The following is a 23,309-nucleotide window of genomic DNA, read 5'->3' as shown; positions in this document are numbered from 1 at the left end:
ACTAACGTAAAATTTGTTCACAAGCATACGTAACTGGTTCCATTCGAAACGTTATCGATCCTTTGTTCCAATTTTCGGTTTTAAAAAACATTTTTGAACATTGTTAATAACTATCTTTGCTATTTTATCTTGATTATTGCATTAGATATTCCCTATCGAGCAACAAATAAATTTTTGAATTGGGTCTACTAGTGGTAGAATTGGTTACCTCGTTAAGTGCATAGATTGAGTATGCAGTAAACGAGGTATTACTATACGAGGCAATACTAACGTAAAATTTGTTCACAAGCATACATAACTGGTTCCATTCGAAACATTATCGATCCATTGTTCCAATTTTCGGTTTTGAAAAATATTTTTGAACATTGTTAATAATTATCTTTGCTATGTTATCTTCATTATTGCATTAGATATTCACTATCGAGCAACAAGTAAATTTGTGTTGGGTCCACTAGCTGTACAATTGATTACCTCGTTTACTGCATGGTCATTCCATGCAGTTATCAGGGTGCTACTGTTTAAGGCACTGTTCAGTGCATCTTGAGCGACAGTACTAACATAAAATTCGTTCACAAGCATACAGTAAATGATAATATCCACCTCCTCTAATTTCTCAATAATAAATATCCACCAAAAAAATTAACCTTCCATAATTAAGAATCTACAATTACCAGACCTATGAAAAAGCTTGTATTTGAATTCCAAATATTCAAAAGAGTTCTTAAACCCATGTTTATTGCATCGATCGAGGGAAAAGCGGAGGTTTCGTAGCAGAAAATTTTTGTTTCCTTTTCCGTGGAACCGTCTCGCCCGGAATGGAGTCTCCCCACCGTTTCCTGGACCCTCCCCCCGCTATTTACCGCGCGAAATTGCTCCCGAAGTTCGCGAGATTCGAGTCGTTGGATACCTATCGATTCCATTGAAGTTCATTATTGCAAGTTGCAGCCGCGTAGCGCGATAACAGGGGAGGGGGGGCCGGTTGGCGAAGTCAAAAGGAAAGGTGGGTGCTCGAAGCACGTAAGGACCGCGTCTCCGGGTACAAGTGTGCCGATGAGGGGGACAGGGGGGGTAGGTTGGACGAGAATGAAGAGGGACGGAATATATAGGGGGCTAGGGTGTGGGGGGGGGATACGAACGCGGAGACGGAGGAAATCGATCGAATATTTAGACCGGCTGTGGCGTATCGACAACCGATATCTGCTCCACATTCGAATAATAGACTCGCGCGCGGCTGACGACGTGCTGCCGGTGCATCCTCCGGTTCCTCCTCCGACGAAACAAAGACCTATTAATGCCACTCGAAAGACACACGCTCACCGACGTGGGGGCCCCCTCCGGTTACCTGGACGTCCCCTTAACGCCGAGAAACGCATTCCATTACCCGGGGACTTCTGACACCGTCTCTCTTTCGCACCGTGTTCGCCATTGTCACTTTTCGATTCTCAGACGTGGATCAACCCTTTGACTGCTGAAGGCGTATATATACGCTTTCACAAGTCTATCAATATATACGAAAAGCGTAAATTTACGCCCTCTGCATTTTTTTTACTGTTTTACCAATTGATTCGATATGGAATTGGATAAAAATTGGATATTCTAATTTATTTGCATTTATTATTCTTTTAAACCGTAAGAATGGTCTCTCAAATCCCCGGGTACTTTTTTGGTCACCAGTCGCGGCGACAGGCATGTGACGATCGCGCCATCTATGTTGATGGATTCTTCCTGGGACGCGCCGCAGTCAAAAGGTTAACCAAACGCCTTGTGTCGGAGGCTTCGATGCCTTAGAATCCTCGTTCTTTCTATTTTTGGCTCTTTTAAGGGGTTATTTGATTTTTTGTTTAATTGTAAACTGGTATAAAATTGATTGTGAACTCGAAAATGTATAAATTATATTATCAAGATTATCAAATAATTATTTATAAATATTTGTATAGTTATGATCAGGATTTTTAAAGGAGATTGATAACAGATTTTAGATGAGATTATTTCCTGTTGAACAGGTGGTCTGAAAAACGATTTGAACGATTTTTGAAATATGAAATTATTATATAGGGGTTCCGTATACGAAAACGAGTCGAAAATGTGAGATAAAGTTCTTTTGTAACGTCCATCGTTGAGGAGAAAAGTAACTTTTGAAGTTTGGTAGGTTGTGTGTGGTCGTGGCGCGTTGGGAACGCTGGTGCTTGGCCCGATCAGCGAAGTGCTGCAGCATCATTCGACCGCGTGCAGTACGGGATGGGTGACCCGCTGACCGCTGAGGAGTAGCACCCATATATGTGGAAATTTAATTATATCAGTGCTTTTATTTCACTTCTACTGGCATTATTGTATAGTTCTATATTATAACTCTCCATGAAATTTGTAATTAGGCATTAAAATTAGGCTCATTAATATTAAAAAAGAAATAAAAGTAGAAAAAAAAAATGCGGTGCATGGGGTTGACTATAGATTGCACAATGTGTACAATCTGTGACAGGGTGGGGGGTGATTCTACGAGCAAAAATAAACTGGAATTAAAATATATTACCTCAGAAAAACATATATATGTTTCAATTATGATACAAAATTGTTCTCTGAATCTCGATATTGAATTGTAATAAAGTGGACACACACGCAAAACTCTCTAAAACCGAAGATATTTTCACAAGATCGAAAGCAATTTGCGAAAGAGAAAATTCCGGTGTGACTGAACGAATCCTGGCGCGTTTCAGAGACGACAAGTAAACTCGATGGATCGCGCTGCGGGAAAATCAGCCCGATAGCGTCTCAAAGAAGAGAAATCCCCGGGAAATCGTTCGAATGTAAAGACGACGAGCGTCGTCTGTGAAAACCGGGCCGCGAAGTCCGATGGATTGTCTGTCTCCGGTCGCCCGAGGACTCTTCTTCGCTGGTTTCCGGGAGCACAATAAAATTGCAAACGAGGGGGGGGGGGGAAGTATTTTTTTTTGGGACTTCGAGAGTTCGTTTCAGACGCAAGAGAAGACCAATAATAACGGCTGGTTCGATTAGAAACAATCGAATAATTTAGTTGACCAAATTTTTTTTTTTTTTAACTAGATTTTTTTACTCGAAAATACAGATTGTCATTTTCATTCGAAGAACATTCGATGAGGGTGAAAATTGCAAAAACGAAGCTATAATCCACAGATCGAAGTGGGTCACCCTGTACATTGCAAAATATTCGATTCTGATACGCGATTAATTTTTACGATTCGAAAATTTATTATACTTTATCAATTTTGTGAATTGACCCTTTTAATGATGAAAATTGAGAATTTTTAATAATCTATGCGTTCACTGTCCGGTTTCTCAGCGGCGTATCCAATAGCACGCACGATGTGACCCATATACGGGTCACGGACAGTGGACGCGTGTGTTGATAATTGAAAAGAAAAAATGAATTTGTAGAAAATGTGTCGATCCGTTCGAGAGTCGACCCGTATATGATCGCGCCAACGCTCGTGACACTTGTTTTTACGACGTGTGGCAGCCCGGGCCGGTGCTCCGACTACTTGTTCCACTTTAATAACAAGAAACGGTCGAAAGAAAGAGTTTCTCTACATCATTGTACTCCCGTTACAGAGAAAGTAATAACGGCCGTGGCGAATCCTTCCCGCGGGGCAGATAAAAAGATACACTAACGACACGGTTTTCAGGGAAGATTAAGTGCGAGTAGATAAACCACGAATTGAACGAACCGTCCGCGCGATAAATTCGAGGACTCTGAAAAGTCCAGGGAGGCCTTAAGATCGATACGAAAACGGGGCACGCGAGCTGTTCGACGTGTCGGACAAATTCCAATCGGTCAATTTTTCTAGACGCTGGTTGCCATTACGACTATAATAATTAACATTATCATACGAAATTTTTACAAGAAGCAGTTCAAGAAACGTACTTTCAAAAACATTAAACGTTTATCAGAAAAAGTTTCATAGCTACGCCAAAAAAATTCTTGAAAATTGCCTTTGGTCTTCACAGTGGTTTCATCCCTTGAGCAAGTAATTTTTGTTAATATTTTTTTTCTGTTTCGTCGACCCCGTTAGAGGGATTGAACGTGAGAACTTTTGATAAGTAACCAAACTGCTGTCGAGAAAAATTGGAGATGCAAGAGCCCGGCCAAACGAGGGCCTGTATAGGAAAAGAACGTCTGCAGATTCGAAAATACGAGGTCCGCAGCCACCTGCTGACTCCGAAAGGTGCTTTGATCTTCCGCGAGGAAGACTCGGCCCGATGAAGCCTGCTTAAAAGAAAAGCCCAGGCAAGAGGGAGACATAGATCGAGGCAGAGGGAGACGGAGAGCGAGGCAAGGATACCCTTTGGCCAATGGCGTACTCCGGTCTCCTCGAGCTAAGATAGGATCGTATCTAGATTTGAATCACGTAGTACCTCCTCCTCCTCCTATATGCTCTGTGTATCGGCAATGCCGGGGCTGATCGCTCGGCTGTGAAGCCCTTCCTGCGTGAACGTTGCACCAACCTGGCTCAGATAACGGCTCTGTTCGATGCTACCGGTATGGAGCTCCGATTCACCGCTCGATCGATCTAATTGTTCCCCGAGTCCTGTTCAAATAATCCTTGCTGCGCGCTGTTCCAGGTTGCAGAGCGTCTTCTGGGTTCATGGTCAACGTTCCAGCAATGTTTATTGACTGGGGGGTATTAGCTAATTGGGAATCGTTGATTTGAGGATTGGCTGACACGTTCATCATCATAGTTGAGGATTAAGTAGGCAGGGAATATTGAGGAAAAAGAAAGATCCTCAATTTGATTCACTATGAGTATTATCTAACTGGTAGACTCTGATTTGAGTACTGACATTCCTGTTCATCCTCATAGTTGAGGGTCAAATAGCTATTAAAGATTGAAAAAGCAAGGAGAATCTTCAATTTGGGAATGATATGCAGACTGTAGCAATGTCTATTGACTGGAGGTATTAGCTAATTGGGAATATTTGATTTAAGTATTGACTAACACCCCTGTTCATCATCATAGTTGAGGGTCAAATGGCTGTTAAACATTGAAAGAATAAGGAAAGTCTTCAATTTGGAAATGATATGCAGACTCTAGCAGTGTTTATTAACTAGGGGTATCACCCAACTGGCAACCTCTGATCTGCCTACTGACTGACATTCCAGTTCATCTTCATAGTTGAGGATCAAATGCCTATCAAACATTGAAGAAATAAGATCCTCAATTAGGGGGACGGTATATAGAGCTCACCAGCGCTTCCTACCTAGAAATATCCCCGAATTGGCAATCTCTGATGCGACTATTGACATTTCATCCTCACACTGGGGGATCAAATACCTATTTCTAGCTATTGGAGATAGTTGCTTCGCGTACTCCTTGGTGTATCTAGTTTCTGACCACCTGATCCGAAGATTATGAACGCGTAATCTGCCCCCCCTAGGTCGGTCCACACAAAGCGATATAAACCCAGAATTACCAGGCCCCTCGACATTCACCGTAACCATCGAGTATCACGCTCGAGCGTCACCATCTTGACACTCCAACCACTGTTCCATGTAAAACTAATTTAACTTGGCGTTAAAACTATATCCGACGGTCTAGTTAAATAGCAATTCATTTATGAAATCAGTCTGGAATCAGGGACCAATGATCCTCGGTAGACAGGGAACTGTGCAAATAGCCATTAGACTCCGGAGCAGGGTGGATTTATCTAGCAGAAAGCAATTGGTAGAACGATTCTAGAATCTGGGCTCGAGTCACGACCCACCGGTACCCAATCGACCGATTCGTTCCGTCTGTAGAACCTCCAGAGACCGTGAGCCCGAGAAACCCCTCAGAATTAAGAATCCGGGCAGGTAAAACGTCTCGTAATGTTGTCTTCCGCCAACACGAAATGACCAGCTCTCTACTTTTCAGAGTTTCACATTTAATTTCATCGGCGAACATTCGCGAGACACGCTCCTTTTGCCTCGCGTTTAATCTCCACTGTGACGAATTATTTGCAAGTGAATTAAAATTCTCATTAATATTTACCTGCGTTGTTTGCCAATCTTGCAACCATTGAATTTATTCGTAATATTAGTAGTGACTTTCACGTTACAAGATTAAATTAATACACTATTTTTAACCCAAATGATCGAATATAATATCGTGTATAACATAAATTTATTTTTTGTTAACCTTCGTGCACACTTGTGCGTATCATAATTTATTTTTTACGATTAAAAATTGAAGTTAATGAGTTACAAAAATCAAATATACATACATTCCAGTGTTTCTAACGAACCTGAACGATATCGAGTATAATATCGTACAAAATTAATTTGTTTTTTGTTAACCCCCTTACACACTTGCGTATCCTATTTTATTTATCGCGATTTAAAGGGATTGAACGATTTCCAGGATAGAATTCTGCACAATTGTGGTTAGATTTCCGACACTATTCTATCTACAGGGTGTCCCAAGCATTCCTGGGGACGTTCAAAGGATTTTAAAGCGGTTTTCGAGCGGGTTCCGTGCAACCTGACCCCAATTTGCATAACGTTCGCGTAATAAAGCCGTTTAACAATAATAATAATAATTCAGGGACGGTCTAGTGTCGTGTTAACGAGAGCCTTGGTCGCGACAGGCCAGCTGTCAGGCGGATCATCGCCGAGACGCACGCGAGTCCGCCCGTAATCTCCATATCCAACCCCCACCCCCGTACGTGAGCACCAGTAAATTCGTGGCTTCTGTCTGCCGTGTATAATTCGCTGGGAGATAAGATTAGCCACGGCAGATGGCGTACAAGGCGTCCAAGGGGGGGCAGATACAACCGCGCGATTTAGTATCGCGGGGCCCCCGGTAATCATAGCCTGCGAAAATGTGGCGGCGTCCTGGACTCCCGGATAAAGGCGATAACGCGCTAGAATATTAATTACACTCGTCTTGGGTACACTGATTTTCATCACAGCGACGACCAGAACGTTCCATCCCCACCAAAATTATTTCACAGGCCACTATTTGCCGGCCATTTTGGTACTTTGCGTCGAGAAATTAAATAATATTTTTTTTTTATTTTTAGCACAATTTTATTACAAATATTTAATTTGTGTGAGACGTTCACTGTCTGTGACCCGTATATGGGTCACACCACCATGCTATTGGATACGTCGTTGAGATACCAGACAGTGAACGTATGTATATAACATTTGAGGTGTATAAGTCTATATACGATTAGTAACAATATAATATTACGTTGCATCATCAAACAGTAATATCGTTCCGAATGTCCGGGTTCGATTTAATTAATAAACAATTCGATCTCGTTTGTTTATGGTTCCCCCTCGCCAGTACATAATTAATTCTAGATCGGTTGAAATGTGCATAATTAATTTTACATCGATTGGTTCAAATTGAAAACGATGTTGAGTTAATTTATTTATTAGATTTGTAAACACTTTGTTTATTTATATCATCGATAATTGTTGTTATTTGTTTGTTGCCTCTCGATGCACTCGTGAAATTTAAACGGATATCGACGCGACCCGATAATTCGAGCCAAATGTCCCTAGACGCGTTGGACGTAAATGTCCCTAGACACTCGTCGATAAACGACGCGTTTACCCGCGTTTCCGTTTTTGTTTTTTTCGTTTCGTTGGGCCTAGACCTCGTTTTATTTATGTTCCGTTTTTCTTTTTTTTTTTGTTGCGCTTATCCGCGTAATTTAAATAAACGTTACTCGCGCGGACGGGTCTGTGCAATTTGCACCGCGTCTGCAGTAACACATTTGTTTAAATTCCATCGTATTCAGTGGGTCGCTTTAGTTCGGCATTCAGGCGAGCGAAATGCTGCGCGTAATAAATTGCAGCTTTTGAAATGTCGTTACGCCGCGGACGAAAATAGGGAAATATTTTTTAGCTGCGCGATATATGATACTCTTTATGGTATTATTTAATATCAATTAACGCGCGAGACTGTAAATCTTAATTTCGTCACTAAAACCACGATCAATCGCGTCATTCTATTCTGGTTACACAGGTTGTCCAACTTTACGTGTCTGGTTACTTTTTCAGGATCGAAGAAAATGATAAAAAAAAAATTATTTCATTCGACTTTTAGGTTTGCTAGTTTATATAGAAAGTTAAGTTGTTAAATAATTTTTCAAACACTAATATTTTAATATAATGTAATTTGCTCGTTCGAAAAATTTAAAAAAAGTGCTTTTTACAATATCTATTCTTTTAAAAGAAATAACTTTTTCCTTTGAGAATTTTTCCTGTCGTCGAAGATAAGCGAGATATTTAAAATTAGTTGGGTCACCCTATACGTTGACTCGTACTACTTGGTGAGGACTAGTCTGTTAAGTAGTATGACGCAGTCACTGGTCAGACGTGATTCTCGGGCGGTATTACGTTCCCGCGTCTGCATATAATTTCTGCAGATTCCGGCGTTCAAGAATTCTCTCGAAATAGTGCAAATGGAATAAAAACGCTATCTTTCGCGTTCACAATGCGGCCGTAATAAACCTCGGATAAACGAGAAACGTGAAAAATTACCGCGACAACAAAAACTTGCTTGTAAATGTAAAAAAAGGAAGCAATAAATTCTCCCGTTTCCCCGGAGCAAAAATTTCTCGGCGAGGAGCAACTAAGATTTCCATTTTAAATTTTTACATTCGTCGTAATATACTCTCCAACGTTAACAAATAAAATTTTTCAAACTGGCAAATCATTGTTGAAACTTGTGATAAATCTTTTCACGATTGTATTAACGACATCTCAATTTTTATTTAGGTGAAATTTGTTTCGAAAACGTTTTTATGAATCACTTTCGTGCAGTTATTTAGAACGTACAAATTTATTTGGACGAATAAAATCCATCGATTTATCAACGAACGAATCGTCGCGAATTTTATATGATCGTCCCTTATATCTGGGTCACTTTATTTATTATATATAACTCGTGAGTTACAAGGGACATCGAAGTATATTTCAAGTGAGTTTTTTATTGTTTCGAGGGGCCTGTAAATTATTGGGGGAAAACTGCACTTTTGGGATAATTCATTTTGTGGCGCTGCTGGCTGAGCGCTTGTGAGAGCGCGAGCCCTCTGGTGGCGAGTACTGGAGGCAACGCCACAATTTTTTCAGCCCCTCGATTTTTGAGATATTTATATTGGGACAAATAATGACAAAATGGCGGCTACGATGTACTGGTTTCTCCCATAAAATTTACAAAATTGAAACAATCGATTCGAAATTAAAAATAAATAAAATTTTCTGCCAATATCTAATATTCGAATAAAATTCTTTTTTTATCTATCGAATTAAATGATCATAACAAAAATTTATTTTTAATCAAGTATTGTGATTGAAAATATTTGGTTTTGTATATATTTTCTATGTTTGTTGCTCGAAGTGGATTATTTAAAGTTTCACGGGCGGTCCGTTGTAAGTAATACTAAAAATAAAAGATAAAAGAGCACTGAAATTCACTTCGTTCCGCGAGAACTCGTCTCGCGAATACCTGTTCATCCGAGAGCACCAAGTTTTACGTCGGATCGAACTTATTACGCGACTCGATACTGCGCACGAGTGTACGAAGAGTTCTCCAAGTTTGTTTTAAGAGATATCGGTTTGCTAGCGATGGCGTTCCGATAGGGGTTGGAGAGGGAGTGCAACCCTCTTTCCACTTGGCAAACCCGCAGCTGTTTATAGCGGTAGACTGCACCATTGTGAAATGCAATATTAAATGGACGACGACTGGCGGTGGGATAAATAATGCACCGAGTGACGATAATAGACTCAAGTGTAAACAATGCACGCAATAAGGAAAGACAAATAGCACTCCGTATGGAAATATCTACCACCCCTATGCAAGAATAAAAAATTACGTACAGTAAATTACTTTCGTACGGTTATTACAATATTTATGGGTACGTTCTTGAAGGGAAAATTATAAATTTTTAAAAATTTCAAAATTTATATTTACGAGTGTTTTATTTTATTTGTCTTGGAGTATGGAGTATACTTTTATTGCATCAAACTCTTAATTATTCACCCCTATAATAATCATAATTATGGTCATTTTGGATTTTTTTATTTTCGAGTTTTTCGAAATTTTTCACGATTTATATCGAAATAAATTTTCGTCGGTATTTTATCTGTCTTGGAGTATATTTTGAGTAGACCAAACTCTTATTATTCACCCCCATAATAATCATGGTCATTTTGAATTTTTTTCTTTTCAAGTTTTTCGAAATTTTTCACGATTTATATAGAAATATCAGACTCTAATTATTCATCCCCCATATTAGTGATTATTTTTTCTCTTTTTGAATCGTTTGAAATTTTTCACGATTTATATCGAAATAAATTTTCAAAATTTCAAAATTTATATTCACGAGTGTTTTATTTTATTTGTCTTGGAGTATACTTTTATTAGATCAGACTCTAATTATTCATCCCCCATATTAGTGATTATTTTTTCTCTTTTTGAGTCGTTTGAAATTTTTCACGATTTATATCGAAATAAATTTTCATCGCTGAAAAAGAAACAACTTTGATTGCTCCATTTTCAGTCGACGTTCCGACGGAATTTGTGACACAAAGTATTTTCCGTTTTTATTCCCCTCGTAAATTCTAAGGGGTTGAGGAACGATGGTAAAAATGTTTTTTCGAAAAACAGCGAATTTCCATATCCACGGTGTAATTCGAGAGTCAGCGGAGGTGGCGACGCACAAATATTTAACGATATCTCGCGATCGTTTCGTGAATTTCGCAGACGCAGACGATTATTCTCGGTTCGAGATATCGAAGTGGTTCGTTCGAGTGGTTGAAGTCGCTCTTCGATCGCGCATCGAGATCCGGCGTCGCGTACTCGTTCGACCATTTCGCTTCGAGATTAGTTCGACGACTTGCTCCACAATAATTAGCCCAATAATTCTCCGAACATTTTCGAAAAGGATATAAAAATTCTTATCCGTGATAATTTCTCGAAAAATTTAAGAAGATCGTGAGATTGGAAAATAAGTGGAAATATGTAATCTATAGTCAGACCACGTATATATTTCTATCAAAGGAATTAAAATAAAAAATTAAAAAATTTATTATTCGTGAAATCTGAGACTATAATGAATTATAGAATTTCGATTATTTCGAAATTATTACCATTTATTATTACCATTAATTATTACAAATATTTAAATATTTAATTATTAAATATTTACCATTATTTCAAAAAACAGCTCAACGAACAATTTTTCAAAGGATCTAATAAAGTTCGCGATATTATGTTAGCCTCGACGTATAAATAACGAAATCTCCTCAAAGGACTTCCAAAGTTTAATTAATGAACCTCGCGAGCCGAATCAAAAGTATAATCAAGCTAATTTTAATAAACAATAAACTTTGAGACGTTTTTTTTATCGCGAGGAAGTTAATGAGCTCACCAGCGCGGTATTAAAATATTCTAAGTAGAAAAGGGCAACCACTGGCCCTTTTCGGGGTTGGGGGAGGGGGTGGAGTTACGGTGTTTGAGATTCTCAGGAGTTTGGAATATATATATACTAGATGTTGGGCTACCCCTTGGAAAAATTTTAATAGGAGATTCTAGAGACTAAAATAAGACGAAAATCAAGCATACTAATTTCTTAATCGAGACTTCGTTAAAAAGTTATTAACGTTTAAAGTTCCGCCCTTACTGAATTTTTTTCTAGAAACTGGGTAGGATTTCGGGGGTAGGTATATTCACCAAAAATTATTGTAATCGACCCCTGAAACCAAAAATAATTTTTTTAGAACAATTTGAAATTTTTTAATTCTGTCGAAAATTTAGGCACCTTCTCGAATTTTTTTCTCGAAACTGGGTGGGTATTCCGGGGTGTGTATATTGACCAAAAATGATTGCAATTCACCCCCGCAAGTAAAAATAATTTTTTTAGAACAGTTTGAAATTTTTTTTTCGCCAAAGAATTTCAGTACCTACTCGAATTTTTTTCTCGAAAGTGGGTAGGATTTCAGGGGTATGTGTGTTCACCAAATATGCTTATAATTGACCCCTGTAACTAAATATAATTTTTTTAATGTGATTTGAAATTTTTTAATTTCGTCCAAAAATTTCTCTACCTACTCGAATTTTTTTCTCGAAAATGAGTAGAATTTCAGAGGTATGTGTATTCACCAAATATGCTTGTAATTGACCCCTGTAACTAAATATAATTTTTTTAGTATGATTTGAAATTGTTTAATTTAATTTTTATAATAACTTTTTACTGAAGCCTCGGTCAAGAAATATTCTTGATTTTCGTCTTATTTTGGCCTCTAGAATTCTTCCCTCTAGAACACCCTGTATATCTCGCGGTTCCTTTGGCGACGAATCGCGATAAAAGTTAATTTTTAAAAGACACAGATGGACTGGCGACTGCAGGCCGTTGAAACGCGCAAAGAGAAAAGAAAAACAGTGAGGCGGGAGGAAGAAAGAAAACGGGTCGAGTAATATTTTTCCCCCGTGAGGGTAATATTTTTCCCTTTATGGGACACGGGGAGCGTCGACGATCGATAGGGAATAAAATTCAACGCAGCGACGGGCAACGAGGTTCGTTAGAAGTCGTAAAACATGTCTGGCCATTTGCGTGAACGGGCTGGAAGAAATCGCGACGATCTCACGCAGCTCCCCCCCCCTCTTCTCGATTCGATCGACGGATACCGCGAATAGATCGCTGATAACCTGGAACCCCGCGATCTATAGTTAATTGATACCTGGAAGCATTCAATGCCCCTCGAGAACCTTATTCGGAGCAGTTTCGTTGGAAATGTGCAACCGGGGGCAAATTTTCACTCGAATATAATGGATCTGTGCAAATAAAATTGCAAATTTTTATAAAATATTTTCTAGTCCCGTCTTTTTGAAAAATTCAAAAATATTTTATAACGTCAAAAATTTGCAATTTTATTTGTGCAGATCAAGTATATTCAGGGTGAATCTTTGGGGGGTGGTTTTCACCCCTTTCGACCTAATATCCACAGATATAAAAATTAATTTGTCAATACTACAATAAATCTATTATATTCGAGTAAAAATTTGCGTCAAATTTTATAGCTGTAGATGTTAGGTTTGAAGGGGTGAAAACCACCCCCAAAGATTCAACGCAAATTTTCACCCTGAATATAATTGATCTGCACAAATAAAATTGCAAATTTGTGACGTTATATAATATTTTGGACTCCAGTGTCTTCTTCTCGATATTTTAAAATTTTATTTTAACCTTGTAGAGCTGAAAAAATTTTTTTTTTATACCCGTGGATATCAGATTCAAGGGGGGTGAAATCCTCAAATATTTGCCGCGTAATTCTTCGTAAAAATATCGAAACGATATTGGAAAGATATTTGACACAAATTTTCGAAATTCTAAAACTGAAAATGTCCAGCTTTCTGCACAAATTAGTAGCTTACTACTTCCTTTTGCATCATGCTTTGCGTCAATATTGCACAACAAACGTATAAACATTTCCAAAACAATTTTACAAAATGAATTTTCACCTGCAATCCTAAAAAAAAATTTTTAATTTCATTTTCGATAAATCTACAAATCTTTTATTTGACTCATCTATATTAAATTTCGAGTTGTGTTAAAATTTGCAAATTCTCCGTTCGATTTATGTTTATTTCAAATATCGGACATCGCGGTTCGAGTTTGCGTGCCGGGAAGTCCCCGGTGGCGAGTTTCCACGTGTAAATTGAAATAGTTCGGAGCGCGACGTTTGAAACGTCGCGTCATTTATCATGCCAGGAGCAATCAAGTTAGGCGTGTTAACAATGTCTCGCCAGGAAGGGTGTTAATTGCATATCCGCCGCGGAGGAGTGCATTCCAGCCACGGATACTCGGAGTCTTTGTTGTCCCTGACGGCGCGCGTCTTGCTCCCAGCAACGCTGTTATATCGATCAACAATTTAAACGCCCGATAAGGCGTGCGTGGATTTTACGCGGTTCTGCATCCGCAAATATGGCAAACGGCCGCACTCGAGCAGGTTTCGTGGTTGCATTCTCCGCGGGGCTTCCCGCCAAACCGGATACTCGAAATACCCCGGAAATTCGTAATTGTTCCTCGTCACTAAACGATTCAAACTAATTTATAATTTACTAATGCAGTCACTGTCCATGACGCGTATATGGGTCATACCCACCGTGTTATTAGATACGCCTCTGAAAAACCGGACAGTGAACGGGTTGACTATATTTTATACGCACTCGATATAGTGTATATGACAATTTCAGAGAATGTGTGGAACAAGAAATGTGTTTATTGATTAAATATCGATCGTTGAGTTGGAAAAATAATCGAATATTTCGTGGATCGTATAATTTTTAGAATTCAAGGATAAGAGGAATGTTTATTAAACACGTATCGTTTTGGTCTGATTATAAATTTTGACACGCGTAACCAACATTTTCCCGTATATATATCGTAGCAAATGACGTGTACGGAAATGTGTACGTTATGCGTGTATAGTGGATCGTAATACGGAAAATGCGGTTGGATGTGTCAGGATTTTGCATGCATTGCGTATTCCGCGCGTTTCGTGGCGTTTGTGCATGCACGTGTCATTTGTTATGATTATTTCGTACACTTTCCGCATATCCGGGCGTATTAAACATTCATGCCAACCAATTATGCAAAATATTGGTTACGTACGTCGAAACACACGCGTGTATTTAATATATAATTTTTATTCCTCGGTCGGTAACTTCGTTTTACACTTTACCGACAGAGCTGTATTTTTTTTTCTTATTCATTTTGGCGGGGGAACGAACTTTGCCAATTATCCGGATCGATGCTCACCGAATTCAGAAAATGAATTATTGGATAAAACAAAAATTTCGAATTTTAAAAATATCAGTTTTTGTTGGAATATCGGGGGTTGTTGAACTATGGGTTTCTCGGGGGGCGCGTATCCATCGAGAGGCCTCGAATTCTCATCGCTGGGCCGATACGTCGGAATTCCAAAGTTCCCTGTCGGACCACGCGTAACAAACTCCCATGAAAATTCACCTGTGGCTCGAAACAATCCTGGGAAGCAGTAATTGCCGAGCCACTGCATCCCCCGCGTTCGCGATACCACGATCCACCGATCACAGGCCGGTAATTGTCCTCGTCGGTGTTCCCCTACACGCACACACACCCACCCCTTATGGTTTTGTTCTCGTACCTCATCGATAACGGAGCTACGGGCGGAATTCCTTGGCGGAAAGTTTCCCCCGCAAATCGTTCCGGAATTCGCTCCCGCCGCTGGCTGAATCTCGCTTTGTACGATTTTTGGATTGGAGATCGTCGATGCATAATTCAGGGATTCAAGGATAGAGCGAAACAATGAACCGGTTACAACACACTGTCAGGTTTATTGTCATATTTCATTGACGATTCTTCGTCGAAGTAACCTAACCTTCTGTGCAATCGACAGCGCCATGTAAAATGAACATGGATCCTCGACCCTCTGAGGATTCGTTTTTAATGCGCAAATTTGAAAGAGATTTATTTACAAATTGTCTTAGAGAAACACCTAAAACACCCCCACCAATTCGATACTATTTTATTGTTTAGTTTTTTTCTTACGAACACACCATTTGCAGCTCTGGTTTATTAATGAACTATATATGATGAAGATTGAGTACCTCTCTGTGGTGTCCCTAGTTCTATGGAGGAGAGAAACGAGACAGTGAATGGTCACTCAAGAATCGATGGCTGGTCGGAGCGCTTGCGAGAGAGACGAAGGTGTGGCCCTCTGGTGGCGGGCGTGAGAAGTGTCGCCACAAGCGTGGACGCGTTTTTGCATCGCGATACCGACGGAACACACGTGGAAACGATGAATAAAAATATTCTTGAGACATCTAAACAAAATATAAGTTTGTCTTAAGACTCCTGGAAGGCCTGGAAGAGGAATAACAACATCAATATTTGACTTGTATCTACTGGAAAATAGACAAGATATAAGTTTAATATACAGTGAAGCTCAATATTGCGCCAAGCATATTTTGATTCAATTTCTTGTGATATGTGCGTATTTACATTCTTGAAATTGAATTCAATTGTGGTTCTGAGGCAATACACAATTGTGTTTTGCACTAGGAACAGTGGAAAATTTGTATTTCTTCAAATATAATTATACAGAGAAATTGTGGGAAATTGTTTCCTTAACACTTTACCGACCGGTATCGGTTGATTAATCGGCCATCGGTCGGTAAGCGTTGGCCGGTAAAAAAGTCGATTAATAGGCTATCGGTCGGTAAAGTGTTAATTTGTAATCCTGTAATACTTTCGTTTATGATTCTGAATAGAGACGATCGTTTGCCCAATTTCTGACGTTAACGATCGATGAAACGAGCGATAACACGACCAACGATCCCATAAAATACAGAATCCCCCGTAGCAACTACGAACGAAAACTGTGTGGCGTGTGCCAGCTGGAATCGCGTCGATTAATAACAGTTTCGGTAATTACGGCCGCAACAGTCGGCTGTGAAGGATCCCACCCAACGAGTAATGAATTTCGCGGAGGCACTCTCGATTCAAGCTCCAGGAAAATCGTCCTCCATCGTCCTTTAGCGAGAGCCCCCCCTCGTCTCGTCGACGTCGCGCAAACTGGCACAAAGTTTCTCTAGGAGGCTTGATCTCCGCGTCACGGAAGACTTTCACGTTTTTATGACAACGTACAAAGTGTATCGTAGCATGCGAGGCCCACGTAACACGGAGGAATCGTTGGAAACAACGAACCACTCTAATAACTTTGATAAGAACACCGGGGCTGCTGCTTTGACTCGCTTTTTGAAGATTTTTAATCGTTTAATCGCGATTAGTGGTGATCTATGAGCACTCGTTGCGTTGATCTTAATGTCGTTGCAATTACTTTTTGGAGAACACGGCACTTCCGGTAGCCTTGGCTATTTAAAATTTTTACTGTCGGTGGTTTGAGTATTTTATTCAAATTATGCTTAGTTTTCTACTCTGCTAATTTTCCGTTAGGTACATTCTTAGTAAGTGCTTCGAGAGACCATTTTGTGAATCCCATGAGACGCCATCTTTGACCAGAATCAACTCTTAAAATTGGAACCATGAAAGCTTCAAATATTTCAGTCAAATTATAGCTCGTTTTCTACTCTGCTAATTTCCTGTTAGGTACATTCTTAATAAGTGCTTCGAGAGGCCATTTTGTGAATCGCATGAGTCGCCATCTTTGAGTTTCATCTCTTACTCGCCACTCGAAACTTTATGGAGCAAATAAATCGTCTCTAATTTTAATACTACCAGAGATTCGTGTAAAGATTCCTACGGTTCTATTGCCGCCATCTTGATCCCGAAATTTTTTCCAAGCCGCCAAAAATCCAGCAAACGAGACTTAAACGTCTCAGAAGCGTCGGATGGCGAAAAGCGCTTCCTCTTCTCCTCCTCTCGTAGGAAACTGGCGAAGTTTCCGGAGGAGGCTTAACTCTCGTCGCGTAGGACGACGCATTGTCTCCTCGACGATCTCTTCTCCCTTCTCCCTTTGCGTCGCCTTCCGGGAGAACCTTCCGACGATCTCTTGAAGAACCTTCGGAATCCCCTTCTCTGTCCCCGGCCCTCCTTGCCAGTCGGTTTCGCGCCTCTTGGCACGTTTCACACTCGCCGCGTAATCCAGATCCACGTGGAGAGGCGTTTCTGCCCCCCCACCTCCCCTCTAAGCCACCCTTTCTTCCCTTTATTCCCACGAAGAGCACGCTTCTTACCGGGCGAATCGCGCGCGATTTCTTCGATCCCCTCCTGCCCATTCTTTCGCTCTCGTTCTCTTTCTGCTCCATTGTTCCGTCGCTTGGGCGCGTTCTCTACCCGATTTGTCGCGTTCTCGCGACGCTTTCCGGCCTACGACGCCCGAATCTCTCGCGAAGAACTCTTTCGGGTGAAGTTCTTCCCCAGAAACTTTCATCTCGAGCGTCTTCTTCGCGAAAATCTACTTCTCGGGAACCGGGGACTCGACATTTCTCGATCCGGAGCAGTGATTCGTAAAATGAACCCTAGACTGTGATACGTAAGTTGTATTTTTCTATCCCTCTTGAACCAAAGGGAGCCTTGGAACCCAGTACAGCGTGAAAGATCGTTTTTAAACTATGATTACAGTGGTGATTCGTTAAATGAACACTCGCGATACGTAAATTGAACGTCTCTATCCCTCCCAAGCTAGGGGAATCCCTGTTGAAGCCAGTGAGACATGAAAGACATTTAAAATCGATTGCAATGATTCTTAAAATGAACCCCTGACTCGTGATTCGTAAGTTGAACATTTCTGTGCCTTCTAACTGAGGAGATTTTCCTTGAAGCTAGCGAATCGTGAAATACGACGTAAATATCTGATGGTGTCGAATTTCACCTTAGCTGTACGAAAAATGAACGTGCCAACCCCAGAGAGATCATCTTAAGAATCATCACTCTTATTTCATGGAAGTTTTGTTCATTGGATTTTGTTACTCGTTGAATCGGTTACCTCGATTATTGCAACGATTCAGTCCCGATTTCGAGCACTCATTGAGGTTCATTTTAAGAATCATTGCTGTATTTGCGTTCGAGCCTTTGAGAACCTTGTCTTTCTTTTTCTGGATGGGCTAAATTTGTAGTTGGGATTTCCTCTTAATTCAGCAAGAATCCCCCCCCATCGATGGAACGGTCGACTAAAAGAACCCGATTGGTTTCCACGAGTAATTCCTGGTTGCACAGATCGCTGCAATTCCGTGGACGATTGCCATGAAATTCAGAGGAATTTCCCCGGGCCGTCTTTTCCTTCTCTTCTTCTCTACTCTCCGGTCGTTCGATCCATCTCCTGTCGATTTTCTCGTCTACCTTTCCGGGTCGTCTTGTCCCTCGTCCTCTCTTGTATCGACTCAATGCGACAAATTAGATCGTTGCGCCCCGTAGACAATTTTTTCAACGATTTTGAATCGCCTACTTTAACCTATCGAGGACTCCCTCTGCATTGCAACGTCGATATCTACGTCATTGCAAAGACAACATTTCCGATTCTTCAAATCAAATTTACTCTCACCTTCTATGAGATACTCAAGACGTAAGCAAATTCCGTAAAATGGTTAATTTTTTTTTTGTCAAACTAATTGCATCCTAAACATAAATAATAATAACTAATCACGAGCAGAGTAATTCCAGAGTAAACCTACCCACAATTTGTCACGGAGCTTATTTTTACAATTAAAATTCAATACTCCCGTCAACATTTATTTCTGTCAGCCTCTTACGTGATATGCCAATTGATCCGTTAAAAAAGAAGCAAAAATCGTTCGTGAAAATATCGGTTCGTCGAAAAGATACACCGGGATCCGTCGTGTTTCAATTAATTAAAAAGCACCGGAGGTTGAAGCGCGACGTAAAAATTCTTTTTTTCACGCTTAAAAGAACGCGCGGACGCTCTCGTTTCGATGACACACCCTCTTCGAGCCGCTCCATAAATTGCAGGGTAATCTCTTTCTTCGGCGAGCCGCTGAAAAGGAGAAGGCCCCTCCGTCGTTCCGCCTTTCATCCGCGGTCTGCTCGGCCCCTTCCGGTTCGGCGAGCCGATCGAAGCTGTCCGGGTGTTTAATTAAAATGATTTTAATTGCGAAAATGGAGTCGAGCGATCTCTCAGCCCTTTGTAATTTCATCTTTGACGATCCGCGAACCGGTCTCGACGAGCCCCCCGGTTCTTCAATCGCGCTTCCCGACGATGTATTTTCGTTACAAGATTCTTTCGCGCTCGATGCTCTCTTTGTCGCCTGAAAATCTTCACGGGAGGAAATCTGTCGACGTTTCGAAGAATTTTGCGAGTATTTGCGTTATTTAGACTCGGCTGATATTTAACATTGATTCTTGTTCATGGATGATCGACACCAACGCGCTCTATGAATCGATGCCTGCAGTTACGTTATAGGTTAGTTCGTTCCGTATGACGATACTGCAGTGATGCCCTCTACTGGTCTCTGCTGGCCACTGCTGGCCAGGAATAGGAATAGGAATAATAAAAGAAAATTTTTTTTCCCATTAAAATGTGGGCAGAGAGTCTTAAAACGTGTATTTCCGTAAGAAAAATTTCACAAAATTTTTTTTCATTATAGTACCTTGCTTATGTTCGTCTACATACATAGGTCAGAAAGTAAAAAATACCTGGGCAGTCGAGACTTGGAATCGTATGCCATTGACGTGAGGTCGAATTTCAGATGTTCAAGAGTGAGAAGGCAAATGTGAGCCTTTCTCTCTCGACTCCCACGAGACTGTCCGAAATTACTTCGGGCAGCTTCGGAGAATCGAGAAAGAGGGCATGTGTCAGTTTGCCTTTGTCGACTCACCGACACTCTACGAGCTCACGTACGCGTGATCTGGCATAGTGTGAGAAAGTGGAATGAGGGCTCCGTCTGGGTTAGGTCAGTCTGAAACAAATTTTAGGGTTATGTGGCGCCCACGTCTGAAATCAAAAGTTTAGTCTTGCAGAATATTGTACGGTTTTGATTCGTCAGTGGAACGTATTAGCACCTGTTATTCTGTAAAACTGGACTCTACAGACTCCCAAGAAGAGTGTTTATTTAACAGATTTAAGAACACTGATTGCACGAACAAATTATTCTTATCCGAAATCTTTCATTTTTCCTTTTAATCAGAATATACATTCACATCACTGTATTTTTACAAGTTCAACATGAATTACTAACAAATAATATCTACTTGCTGGTGTTTATTCGATAGGTTTACGAACACCGATTGCTCGAACAAATATGGCCGCCGTGATTCTAGCATCAAGTTAAATTTATGGCGCCGAAAATAAAAAAATCTGCCCCGAAAGGGACTCGAAACGTTCGAATGGAGTTTTCTCGACCGAAAAATGAAAGTAGTTTCTTTCGATTCGTCGAAAAAGGGGTGAAAGAGACGGATTAAGTTTCACGACGATGACGTAGGACCCGGGGAATGCAGTCGCGCACAAATCGTTAGCGGAACCTCGAAAACCCTCGTTTCTGATTTTCGTCGAAATCGTCGGAGCTTCTTCTTTCTTTGCTTCGGTGCAAGCTTCCTGTGCTCGTCGACGCGAGACGTTTTTTGCTCCCGTCCGCCGTGAGGCGATTCCCTTTTGCGCGCCAAGGACGAACTAGGGCGTTAAAACGATCGACAATTCGAATTTCAACCGAATCGCGAGACATTTTTGTTACCGGAACGAATCGCTTGATATATTTTTCTTTTTATTGCATTCCTTATTTTAGTCTGAAACTACATTAAATTAAATATTATTTAACAAAATTTTTGTTCTATTCTTAATTGATTTAGACAGCAATCTGTTACAATCTTTACAGTATCATGACACTTCTGTGTATTATTATTATACTTACATTGTAATAAATTATTTTAAGTAATTTTGTTTTGTCGAACGTGTCTCTCGCAATTTACAGAAGGCAATTAAAGAGGCAGAGAATTGAAAATAATTCCGCCGACAATGCCCCCCGGTGAAATATTACAGGGAAATGCAGGCGTCGCTCTGCTTCCTTCTATATCGAACGAGTAATTCATTATGCTGAAAGGAGAATTAATTAAGACGAATCATAATTGGACTTCGTTGTTACAATTTACCGTGTTTCGTGACAAAAGTGTCCCGTTACTACTGAACTAATAGCACGGAGAATTATATTTCTCTTTGTGCCCCAACGGCTGAGATCCCTTTCCCGTCTGGGATCTGCACTTTTAATTCGGTCTTACGAACTTAAATATAAATCCGCGCTCGAAACGGCCGGAATTTAATACTTTGTCGGAACTCGTTACGCGTATGAAAAATAGGAGTTAAATGTTGCTACTCGGGAGTTGACTTTAACACATTTACGAGTCGACTCAGAATGCAAAAAAATATTCAGTCAACGTGTTCACTGTCCGGTTTCTCAGCGGCTTATCTAATAGCGTGGCGGTGTGCCACACATATGGGTCACGAGCAGTGAACATGTTGAAATAAAATTTCAACAAAATTCAAAAGAAAAAACACTCGACGTGACCAAATGCATTCACTGTCCGGTTTCTCAGCGGCTTATCTAATAGCGTGGAGGTGTGACCCATATGTGGGTCACGAGCAGTGAGCATGATGAAATAAAATTTCAACAAAATTCAAAAGAAAAAATACTCGACCTAATTAAATGCATTCACTGTCCGGTTTCTCAGCGGCTTATTTAATAGCGCGGCGGTGTGACCCATATATGGGCCACGAGCAGTGAACGTGTTGAAATAGAATTTCAAACAAAATTCAAAATTTCATTCAAAAATTTGAAAAAAAAAAACACTCGACGTGACCAAATGCAGATCGAAATTTATTACGATTAAATGTCGTTAGGATAGCCTAGTTCCAGAGTAATAAATAATTCAATTTATCTATGTTTAATGGCCCTTCTATTATTATAATCCAAAATGGCCCTTGAAAATCCAGCGCGTGGCAGCCGGCGTTGACGCGTGGCCAAAATCCGGGCCAAATAGAAAATTTCCTGGGCGATCGTTCGCCGGATAATCGTTCGCTCGTCGCTGGCTGGATTTATCGTGATTTACGGCGATTGGCGGCGATTTCGGTAGGCGATTTATTCTTGGACCATCGAGCACACGAGAGGAGGGAGAACGTTGGGGCGCGTACGTCGTGCCAATTTGTAATTAATTACGAAACAATCGCGCTCGCGCGACACTATTTAAAGGTTATAATAACGGGATTAATGGACGCGAGGCGGACTTGGAAGGCTACCCACAAACGCGTCTCAGCTCTTATCATCTTTCTCTGGTTACGTAAACTTGGGGTGTCCGTTCGAGCACAGCGATTTATCGTCGCACGTGCACCGCGCAACCGCTCGTTGCACCTGTTGTTCCGGCTGGAAACGGCGAGAATTTTGCCCCACCGCCACTGGGGACCATGACAGTATCTCTCAAACGGTCCACGAACGAAGGAAGCAACGTCAATTTTTAATGTTTCTTAAAAAACGAAATTTTTAATTTTTTCCTTGCGCCACAACACGCTTCTCTGTGTTGGATCACGTATGCGTGACAACGGCTGGAATATTAACGTGAATTGAATACTCAAATTAAAAAGAAAATTAAATTTTGTTTTTGGACAACTGGAAACTAGCCTACCAAGAATTTATCATGGAATTTATTTTCACAGAAAACCTAACTCTACCTACCTCTACCCCTTAGGCTCTACCTAACTTTATTTTATTTTGCATCTAATCTTGAGAATTAATTTTTTTAACTCCTTGGTGAAAAGTCGGTGACGGTCATCCATGCGTGGGTGACGTGGCAGTCAATGTGTTAAAGTGTCAAAAAATTTCCGCTCGTCATTTGGAAAA

The 23,309-nt window shown here is 40.5% G+C and overlaps 1 protein-coding gene across 3 annotated transcripts in view; it reads left to right on the top strand.

Annotated features, from left to right (window-relative positions):
- LOC122404887 (RNA pseudouridylate synthase domain-containing protein 2-like) overlaps window positions 1-23,309 on the top strand; it is a 257,493-nt gene that overhangs the window by 184,993 nt on the left and 49,191 nt on the right. The window lies entirely within an intron of this gene.

Source organism: Colletes gigas, unplaced genomic scaffold, assembly GCF_013123115.1.
Source record: "Colletes gigas isolate AHSC1104 unplaced genomic scaffold, ASM1312311v1 Colletes_gigas_Sc00003, whole genome shotgun sequence".
Lineage (NCBI taxonomy): Eukaryota > Metazoa > Arthropoda > Insecta > Hymenoptera > Colletidae > Colletes > Colletes gigas.
The sequence above is the reverse complement of the archived record's forward strand: the minus strand, read 5'-3'. Positions and strand labels throughout refer to the sequence as shown.